The sequence below is a fragment of the Orycteropus afer genome, unplaced genomic scaffold, assembly GCF_000298275.1.
Source record: "Orycteropus afer afer isolate SDZICR_OR568_19922 unplaced genomic scaffold, OryAfe1.0 scaffold00010, whole genome shotgun sequence".
NCBI lineage: Eukaryota > Metazoa > Chordata > Mammalia > Tubulidentata > Orycteropodidae > Orycteropus > Orycteropus afer.
In genome coordinates, this window is record NW_006921597.1 from 180,574 (window position 1) to 189,205 (window position 8,632).

An 8,632-nucleotide genomic window follows, 5' to 3' on the forward strand; every position below is an offset into this window, starting at 1 on the left:
TTATCCATTGCACTCCGGATGTGCTGACCCCTGCGATTTCCCCAAATGTGGGAAACTCGACCGCATAATTTATGGTAGTGGGGGACTGCGTTCGCGCTTTCCCCTGATATTCGTTGTCTCAAAGTTAGACATGTTTAGCATTATTAAAAAATGATGAGTTTTGTAAGTATAAGCTTTTTTTGGCTTCTTACTTTGTACTCCCCGGGTCATACCTGTTAAAACAATATGACGAATTATAACTCTTTATTTTAATAAAAATGCAATCCCTTGGGAATAGCTTTCTTTAAGAATTCTTGTCTTGGTTTTATTTCCAGTATTAGCTGTTTTTGTAACTCTCCATGGGTCACAGCTACAGGATATAAAGCTGCTTAATTTGAGCAAGGCATTGACTGCTGGGCAACTGGGTCCTGTTACTTGTGTTGCAGTCATCTTGCCTCCTTTTTTGTGTTCTCTTAGGAGAAGCTGTCATATTTTGCAACTTTTCCTTTCACTACCCATGTAAGTAATAAACTATTTTAATAAAAGCTCATGGGGTTTTTGTTAGTTTGTTTTTGACTTTGACTTCTCTTGTGCTTTCACATCTTGTTCTCACTTTGAGTCTTGCTGAACTCCCATGCCTTGTCAGGGCACCTTCATTCTGTGCTCACGGGGTTATCAGCGCTGTCTGTAAAGGAGCCAGTGAGGAACTGCAGCAGACAGACATACTGTGCGTGTTTCCTCTGCTCATGTGCACGCCTCCTTGTCCCATGGAACCTCGCTTACAAACCACAATTGCAAAGATGAAATGATAAATAATTCTGAGACAGTGCCAGCAGAACATTAAGGCAGGCATGGAGGAGCCTTCCTAGTGTGGGGCCCTCTGCGCCTGCACAGGGCATGTTCCTGGGAAACTGTTCCTGCTCGGGGTCCAGGGCCAGGTGTCAGAAAGAGTTCAAACACCTCAGGAAGTAGAAGAGCTACCATGTAGTGTTCTCATTGTTTGGTGCCCTCAAGTTGTCTCCAAATCGTAGCAACCCTGTGTACAACAGAACAGAACACTGCCTGGTCTGTGCCATCCTCACAATCCTTGCTATACCTGGGCCCATCATGGCAGCAACTTTGTCAGCCCATCTCATTGAGGGCCTTCCCCCTTTTCGCTGACCCTCCACTTTACCAAGCATGATATCCTTCTCCAAGAAATGGTCACTTCTGACAACAGGACCAAAGTAGGTGACACAAAGTCTGCCCATTCTCACTTCCAAGGAACATTCCAGCTTCATTACTTCCAGGACAGATTAGTTAGTTCTTCTGGCAGTCCATGGTACTTTCAGTTTTCTTCACCAACACCACAACTCAAAAGCATCAGCTCTTCTTTGGTCTTCCTTATTCATTCTCCAGCTCTCACATGCATATGAGGCGATTAAAAATACCATTGCTTGGTTTAGGCACACCTTAGTCTTCAAAGAGACATCTTTGCACTTCAGCACTTTAAAGAAGTCTTTTGCAGCAGATATGCCAAGTGTAATACGTTCTCTGATGTCTTGACTTCTGCTTCCATTGGTGTTGATTGTGGAATCGAATAATATGAAATCTTTGACAACTTCCATCTTTTCTCCATTTATCGTGATGCTGTGTCTTGGTCCAGTTGTGAGGATTTTCATTTTCTCTTTACATTGAGATGAAATCCATACTGCAGACTCTAGTCTTTAATCTTCATCAGTAAGTGTTTCAAGTCATCCTTACTTTCAGCAAGCAAGGTTGTGTTGTCTGAATGTCGCAGGTTGTTAATGATTCTTCCTCCAATCCTGATGCCATGCTCTTCTTCATATAGTTCAGCTTCCCGGATTATTTGCTCAGCGTACAGATTGAGTAAGTATGGTCAAAGGATACAACCCTGACACATTTTCTTCCTGATTTGAAACCATGCAATATCTGCAGGTTCTGTTCGAACAACAACCTCCTAGTCTATGTACCAGTTTCATGAGCACAATGAATGTTCTGGAATTCCCATTCTTGTCAATATTATCCAAAATTTGTTATGATCCACAAAACCGAATGATTTTGCATGGTCAATAAGACACAAATAAATATCTTTCTGGTATTCTGAAGCCTTCTCTCAACTCTTCTTTTATTGATTGCTATTATTGCATCTCCATTTTGGGAAATAAGGTAACATCCATTTTGGGCTTAGGGTAACGGCAGAGCTTTCAGGCAAGATCCATATTTCCTGGGTTCCTTAGCCAAACAGCATCTATTACACTCCAGGGGAGCCATAGTGGTTAAAGGGCTCGGCTACTAACCATTACAAAGGCACCATATAGCTTCCCACATGTGATATGTAAGGAACGGTGTGTCAGCAGTGGTTTATATGGGGCCTGTGACTGGGAGAGAAGAGAACTTTCATTTTCTTCTTTACACTCTTTTTTTTAGGTAAGTATGGTGAAAGGATACAACCTTTCACCAACCCGTTAACCACCATATCACTAGGGCTCCTTGAGATAACCCTGTTATTCTGCTGTTAGGTGCAGTCGAGTCACCTTCGACTCATAGCGACCCTATGAACAACAGAACAAAACACTGCCCAGTCCTCCGCCAGCCTCACAATCCTTGTTATGCCTGAGCCCACTGTTGCAGCCACCGTGTCAAGCCTTCTCTTTGAAGGCCTTCCCCTTTTTCGCTGACCCTCCACCTTACCAAGCATGATATCCTTCTCCAGGGAATGGTCCCTTCTGACAACATGGCCAAAATAGGTGACACGAAGTCTGGCCATTCTCACTTCTAAGGAGCATTCCGGCTGCACTTCTTCCAGGACAGATTTGTTAGTTCTTTTAGCAGTTCATGGTACTTTCAGCATTCTTCGCCAGCACCACAACTCAAAAGCATCAACTCTTCTTCTGTTTTCCTTATTCATTGTCCAGCTCTCACATGTACATGAGACGACTAGAAACCATGGCTTGGGTTAGGCGCACTTTAGTCTTCAAAGAGACATCTTCGCTCTTCAGCACTGTAAAGAGGTCTTTTGCAGCAGATTTGCCCAGTGCAATAAGTTGTCTGATTTCTTGACGCTGCTTCCATTGGGGTTGATTGGTAACAAAGTAATGGGAAATCTTTGACAACATTTATCTTTTCTCCATTTATTGTGATGCTGCTTATTGGCCCACTTGTGAGGATTTTCGTTTTCCTTATGTTGAGGTGTAATCCATACTGCAGACTATAGTCTTTAATCTTCATCAGTAAGTGCTTCAAGCCATCTTCATTTTCATCAAGCAAGGTTGTGTCATCTGCATTTTGCAGGTTGTTAATGAATCTTCCTCCAATCCTGATGCCACATTCTTCTTTATATAGTCCAGCTTCTCAGATTATTTGCTCAGCATACAGATTGAATAAGTATGGTGAAAGGATACAACCATGACTCATGCCCTTCCTGATTTTAAACCATGCAATATTCCCTTGTTCTGTTCAAGTGACAGTCTCCTAGCCTGTGTCCAGGTTCCTCATGAGCACAATTAAGTGTTCTGGAATTCCCATTCTTCTCAATATTATCCACAATTTGTTATGATCTACATCATCAAATGCCTTTGCACAGTCAATAAAACACACAAGTAAACATCTTTCTGGTATTCTTTGCTTTCGACCAAGATCCATCTAACATCAGCAATGATATCCCTTGTTCCATGTCCTCTTCTGTATCCAGCATGCATTTCCGGAAGTTCTCTGTCAATATACTACTGCAACCATTTTTTTATTATCTTTAGCAAGATTTTACTTGTGTATGATATTAATGATATTGTTTGATAATTTCCACATTCTGTGGGATCACCTTTCTTTGGAATGGGTACAAATAAGGATCTCTTCCAGTCAGTTGGCCAGGTAGCTGTCTTCCAAATTTCTTGGTATAGACGAGTAAGTGCCTCCAGTGCAGTAGTGAGTCCTTTGAGTGATTCTAGGGAATTATCAAATGCAAAGGAGTAGTGACAGCCAGCAAGTCAGAAGCAGGGGGACTGAGGAGTCTGAGTTATAGCTGGAATCCTGAAGGGGTAGAGGGAACCTGTGAATTTGTCACCAGCCTGTCAGAAGTGAGTGTGACATGGGGACCCCCTAGCTTGCGGCTGGTGTCGGTCCCGGCCGCCTTGGCATGTGGAGGACTGTGCCCATTACTTGTGAGTCTGCTCCAGCTCCAGGTGGTTAGGGTCAGAGCAGGAAGTGCTGCATATGCCCCTGGTGTCAGGACGGGAGTGGAGCAGAACTGATTCATAAAAACCAAAAAAACAAACTCACTGCCATCAAGTCGGTCCCTCCTTGGGTTTCCAAGGTGGTATCTCTATGGAAGTAGATTGCCCAGTCTTCCGGGGAGTGGTTGGTGGGTTTGAACTGCCAGCCTTCTGGTTAGTAGTCAAATGCCTTAGGCACTATGCCACCAGAGAGTCTATTCTGTTTTACGCATAGAATCCTTCAATATTATAACTTGAGGCTTAAATCATTTCTTTAAGTCTTTCAGCTTGAGAAATGCCAAGTGTGTTCTTTCCTTTTTGGTTTTCCAACTCCAGGTCTTTGCACATTTCATTATAATACTTTACTTTGTCTTCTTGAGCTGCCCTTTGAAATCTTCTGTTCGGCTGTTTTGTTTCAACATTTCTTCCTTTTGCTTTAGCTACTTTCCATTCAAGAGCAAGTTTCAGAGTCACTTCCAATGTCCATTTTGGTCTTTTCTTCCATCCCTGTCTTCTCAATGAACTTCTGCGTTCCTTGTGTATGATGTTCTTTATATCATCCCACAACTCATCTGGTCTTTGGTCATTGGTGTTAAATGTGTCAAATATGTTCTTCAGATGGTCTCTAAATTCAGGTGGGATATACTCAAGGCCATGTTTTGGTTCTCATGGATTTGTTCTAATTTTCTTCATCTTCACCTTGAACTTGCATATGAGTAATTGATGGTCTGTTCCTGTAAGCTCCTGGCTTTATTTTGACTGATGATATTGAGCTTCTCCTTCACCTAGGTCCACAGATGTAGTGGATTTGATTCCTGTTTATTCCATCTGGCAAGTTCCACATGTATAGTCACCATTTATTTTATTGAAAAGAGGTATTTGCAATGAATTACTCATTGGACTTGCAAAATTCTATCATGCGATATCCAGCGTCATTTCTATCACCAAAGCCATATTTTCCAACTACCGATGCTGCTTCTTTGTTTTCAACTTTTGCATTCCAATCCCCAGTAATTATCAATAATCTTGATTGCATGTTTGGTCAATTTCAGAGTGTTGAAGTTGGTAAAAATATTCAATTTCTTCATCTTTTGCTTTGGTTGTTGGTGTGTAAATTTGAATCATAGTTGTATTAACTGGTCTTCCTCGCAGGCATATGGATATATCCCATCACTGACAACACTGTATCTCAGGATAGATCTTGAAATGTTCTTTTTGACAAGGAATGTGACCCCATTCTTCTCATTTTGTCATTCCCAGCATAGTAAACCATATGGTTGTCTGATTCAAAATAGCCAATACCAGTCCATTTCAGCTCACTAATGCCTGCGATACCTATCTGTATGCATTCCATTTCATTTTACACAAACTCTAATTTTCCTAGATTCATACTTCATTCTCATCCACTCCACGTTACAATTATTCATGAATGTTTGCAGTTGTGTCTTCCCATTTTGAGTCGTACCCCATCAGCAAATGAAGTCCCAAAATTTGTACTCTATCCACGTCGCTAAGGTGAACTCTATTTTAGGAGGCAGTCTTCCCCAGTCGCATTTTGAGTGCCTTCCATGCTAAAGGAGCTTATCTTCCGGCACTATGTCAGATAGTCTTTCACAGCTCTTCATAAAGTTTTCCAGTAGTATATCAGACAGTGTTTCACTGCTATTCATACAGTTTTCAGTGGCCATTTTTTCAGAAGTGGATGGCCCCATCCTTCTTCCCAGTCTGTCTTAGTCTGGAAGCTCCGCTGGAACCTTCCACCATGGGTGACCCTGTGGTGTTTCAAATACCAGTGGCATCGCCTCTAGTCTCACATGCAAGCCACCACAGTACGACACAGTGACAGATGAGTGATGGTTTGTCATACTACTAGGTTTCAAATGAGCCACCCCAGAAGCAGAATGTGGGGCTATGACTACTACCAAGAAGAGACAGGAGCTAAGCATGTCCTTTGGAGAAAGGGTAACTGCACTGGGAACCTCTTCCACTCAGGTCACAGGGAGTTGTAATACCAGAGGGACATCAAGACACAGCAAGAAGCATTGGCAGAGAAACACGGCAGCAGAGAAATGGTGGCAGTGAGCAGAGGCAGCAGAACCAGGAGACCAGCAGGAGATGGCATCGTGGGCTTCCCAGCCACCGGAGTGAGAAAGTTGAGTGCCATGGCCAGCTCGTAGAGTAGGGTGCCTCCAAGCATCTAGTGAAGCTAGGTTTGCCAACCCAGGGAGCTAGAGCTGAATGCCTCTGGGCCCAAGCATACTGGCAGAGGGAAGTGCCTCTGGGTACTTGTCAGCAGGGCTGAAAGAGCCTTTGTTTGTTGTTTGTTTGTTTGTTTGTTAAGAGCCTTTATATCACTTGCCTGAGCAGGCAGAAGCCAGGCTGGCTTAAGAGGCACCTTGGGATCCAAGGACCAGAGAGAGGCCTGCCTACTGCACAGTTGAGAAGAGGCTGTCTTGGTTGAAGAACTGTATCCTGAGTAATTTCTGATCCTGAATTGTAACATGTTACATCCCTAAGAAATTCCACAGTCGTGAGTACTGTCTGTGTGTTTTGTGTGGCTGTTACAAAGAATTACCGAAACAAGAGAAGCAGAGATTGCCATGAGGGGCAGAGATGGTGTCAGAACTGGTACAAAGGCTGAAGGGTGGAGGCATGTCTGACCTCCTCCGCACAGGAATCAGCATTGGGTTGTGGATCTTGACTTTCTTTCCTCTTCATGAGGTTAGAGGAGTCAGCTGTCGCCGCCACACCATTTTTACAGTATTCTACTTTGTAAGAAAAGAGAGGAAATACACGCTTGTACTTATTATTAAGACATGCTTATTTTTCAGGAAGGATAAGCCAGAAGATAATAAAAATGTTTTCATCTTGGAAATGTGCTTTAAACTGTAGGAATGATGGTGGTACTTTGCTAAGTATTATCTCTTTTATACACATAGTTCTGAATTTTGAACCATGTGATGTTTTGCATATTCAAAAAAGGATGCAGTGGCCATGTATAAGGTTGACAGATAGTATTTCTACATATGTGTTTGTATGTGCTGTAAGAATGCCCATATAAGTAGAACGGGGGAAAACTGTGATAACTTCTTAGGCACAGTCAACTACACTGATGGAGCAAGTTGGTGGACCTGTGGGCTCAGGACCATGGTCACAGAGGATATCAGGCTCAACTGGCATAACATACTATGCATAAACACTGTCCTACATCCTACTTTAGTGAGTAGTAACTGGGGTCTTAGAAGCTTGCAAATGGCTTTCTAGATGCAACAATTAGTCTCTCCTCATCCAGACCAAAGGAGAATGAAAAAAACCAAAGACGCATGGAAACAGTTAGTCCAGGGGACTAGTGGACCATGTGAACCTCAGACTATATGACCATGAGACCAGAACCAGATGATGCCCAACTACCACTGTTAATCACTCAGAAAGAGATGCGTGCAGGAGATCCTGGAGAGAGTTGGAGAACAATGGCGTTTAGTGGAACTAAATCAAAATCATATAAAAGACCAGGTTTACCAGTCTGATAGAGCCTAGTGAAACCCCTAAGACTATGGCCCTTAGTTACCCTTCAGGTCTGGAATTGAACTCACTTCTGTGGCTTCTAGCATAGAGGATGAACATTTATACCAGGTAGATACACTCCTTAGAAGGATCTATCATGGGAGAACAGAAGGGTGGTATTTGCACAGGGAGAGAGCTCAGGGGCCAGGAATGCAGAGGAAAGAAGGGCACAAGGAAGAGGTAACTACAGGGAGGAAGAGGGAAGAGAGCTGTTACATTGTGTGGAATTGCAGTCAATGTCATGAAACAAAATGTGTATGAACTGTTATATGGAAAATAAATTTGCTTTATAAACTTTCACCCAAATCACAATAAAAATTTAATTTAAAAAGTGAAAAAGAAAATACTAAAATTGATAAGCAAAAGTAGAAAAAGTTAAATCTAACTTTATATCAAAATAATACAACCATACAAAAAAAAATTAGCCAAATCAATTTTGAAGGCAGTTCTCCCACTGTAACCTATAGTAGTGTGTGTTTTAAGGTCAAAATAATCCTCAAAGAAGTTTCGAACTTTATTTTTTAGATTTATTGTTGGTAGTAATATTGCTAGAATAATTTGGAAACAATTTTGGGTGTGTCATAGGATAGAGCCCATAAATACAAGTATTAAATTTGTTTGGAATCAGGGTTATCAACATGGGAGAGAGGAGATTAAAATGTGGAACACGGGAAGTTGAGGAAAAACCTCATGGTGTTGGATTGGACTTGAAGGTGTCAGTATAAACTCATGACGTAAATATGAATATTTCCTCACTATGTCCGCTGAGAGAACCTAGAAGCAAGGCTACCTAGTAGCTGTGACGCTATTCTCCACCAAAAGACCCAGATTCTCTGGCGAAACGGCTGATTTGGGACGCGGAAAACCCAAGTTGAGCC

General features: G+C 42.2%; 1 pseudogene; it reads left to right on the plus strand.

Moving 5' to 3' along the window:
* LOC122150889 lies at positions 1 to 106 on the plus strand (annotated as a pseudogene).
* The last annotated feature ends 8,526 nt before the right edge of the window (positions 107 to 8,632 follow it).